Below are 2,926 nucleotides of genomic sequence, written 5' to 3'. Positions count from 1 at the left end.
CGCGTTGGTTTGTTTTTACAGATAATACTATTCAAACGACTAGTAATACGTATGAAACAGTTGATAGTTCAGATGGATGTAACGTAAAGCGTTGGTTTGTTTTTACAGATAATACTATTCAAACGACTAGTAATATGTATGAAACAGTTGATCGTTCAGATGGATGTAACGTAAAGCGTTGGTTTGTTTTTACAGATAATACTATTCAAAATATATATATATGGTGTATGTATACAAGTAGCTTCAGTGTGAAGATATGTATTAGAGTTTCTCGTTTTTGGCATCAATCATTACATTTTTAAAGCTTTAAGGAGAAAACCAACATTCGAACAAAACGTTAACACAATATAAATAACAAGATTATTTATAACACTGAAGACAGTAACATACGTGTTTTATATTTGTAAAAATAAGCGAGAAGTCTTATAGTGTCTTCCTAATGAAGAATAAAATATATATTGTACTTCAAATAATAACATATTACTTATAAATATTTAAAATAAAACATTGTTAATAAGAAAGTGAGTTTCTGGTCATTCAAACAGTAAATATGATAATACCAATATTATAGGCAAAAAAAGCGACACGCCAGTGGCGGAGGAGTTCTTGTAACCATGTAATTAGAATACGAATCATAAACTAAAGTGTTAAGTGTGGAATATAACTAGACATTTGTTAAACTATGAATATATATATGATGCATGCGTGTACAAGTTGCTGCCGAAACGTTGTACGTATTCTTATCAATAAATCTAATTTTACCCACTCAAAGTTATTGAGTTTTCAATTCAACTTCCAATTTTTCTTGAATCATCAATGACGTTTTCCCATTTCTTAGACTACTGAACTTCAAAAAGTTTTGAAGTTTAATATATAAGATTTACCGGTTCTTCTTTTTGCTTTAAGTGTCTCCGATGGCTTAGCGGTAGGCTTTAGGGCTTATAACACTACATTTCGGGGTTTGATCTCTGCCACTGGCAAAGCACACCTGTCTAATTATAACTTGCATGGAAACTAAATATATATATGAATCATACCTTGAACAAAGACGAATTAAAATAACATAATACTAGACTTCTTATATGTATGGTGTTTAGCAATATTTTTCTCGCAACAGTAAACGTATATTTCTATAACAGTTGATTAGTATGATGCAATGATGATATTCATTTATCACTATGAATTATTCATCAGATAAGCAATTTAAAATAGTAAATATAAACATGAAGCTCAATCGATCATTCGAATGTTTACTTGAAACTGAGTTTTAACGGTTTCGGGTAATCCACATCTCATCAGTAAACCTGGACACAGTGGAAACATCTGTGACAACATCCGTCTGTTTAAAACATTATAATAAATTATTATAAATACATAGTAACTATATATTTGGTTATATATATGTATATATATATATAGATATATATGATGTATGTGTATATATATATATGATGTATGTATGAATATATTTATATATATGATGTATGCGTGTACAAGATATATATATATGGTGCATGTATGTATATATATATATATATGATGTATGTATGAATATATATATGATGTATGCAAGTCAAGATCAGGAAAAGCAGTAAATTCAATCACTATTTTAGTAGCTGTAGATCTAGTATGTCAGAAAATAAACCCGCCTTTTGTGTGTATGTGTTGTTGTTTTTTACAATATCGGGAATTCAATAACTTTTAATGGTAATACTTTTTACAACATCATTCCATTTTTAGAAATAGATTCATTTAGAAGAATACGTACAACGTTTCGGCAGCACGTGCGGTCACCATCGGGTACAGGAAGATTTATGCAAATTCTCCTCAGTTTCAAAATTTGTCCGACAGACAACTAGATGACGACGAAACTTTAATAACGTTTTTTATTTTTTTATTGATCAAATTTTAGATAACTAATAGCCAGACTAGGCATATTAAAAGAAGAAAAAAAACGCTGATTCAGCCATTAAAGTTTAGAAGTACTTGCAAATTCACTCCAGTAAATCAGAGTTTAATATCTGAATGAAAAGACTTTCAAACGGCAAATACACTAACGTTTTCATACATAATCGCTAATTTCGTCTATATATGCGTGTATTTAATAGCACGTTCTGGTTAACTAACACGAGATAGAGCTGTGCCAGACCTCTCCTACGAGAAGGAACTTTAAAACAAAATCTAAACTAAGATGAAAGCTTAGCGTACATTAGTCACGAAGATAGGAGGATTTTCTATATTTTAATATATAATAGAAAATTCGTTAACGTTCCTTATTTATTACTTAAACATTTCTTGCTAGAGCTATGTAAACCTGCAATGATTGAATGCAAAACGCGAAGAACCGTTAAGCTGTATTTTATAGCTTACCCAGCATTCTCATGAAGAATGAATGGTTGGGAGGCACTTATATCGTATGCATTCTATGCGCTATTTTGCAAGTAAATACTTTTTTATTCCGCCAGTATTCTCGCGAAAATTTTCTGAAAACTATTAAAAATGGCTCATGAGGCTGAAAAATAAATGTTTGTGAAATACCACATATTAAAGCATTAGGGGCCAATTTTTCCCCCGTCGTTTTTGTTCTTGTCAGTGTTAGATATGTTGAGAAAGGATATCATTTTACCGCAACCAACCTTTTAGGTAGAAAAATATTTTCCAACTGAACAATACAAAGACTAAAAGTTTTTCAAAGTTCGAAGAAAATTTCTTCGGCATTAATTAAGTTATACAATTATAAAATATATTTTTATTTCTTACAATTCTGCAAAAAATATGATTAACAGCGTGAACAACTTTCAAACTTCAAAGTCTTGTGATGATATTCTTTAAAATATATTTAAAGTCAAATCATGATAGCCGTTCAAAATCAACCAATATCATATCCTGATATCCTTTAAAACTATTCAAAGTCAAATCATGATAG

This window comes from Limulus polyphemus, unplaced genomic scaffold (assembly GCF_000517525.1).
Source record: "Limulus polyphemus unplaced genomic scaffold, Limulus_polyphemus-2.1.2 Scaffold2471, whole genome shotgun sequence".
NCBI classification, from domain to species: Eukaryota; Metazoa; Arthropoda; class Merostomata; order Xiphosura; family Limulidae; genus Limulus; species Limulus polyphemus.
Note: the sequence above shows the minus strand (reverse complement) of the source record.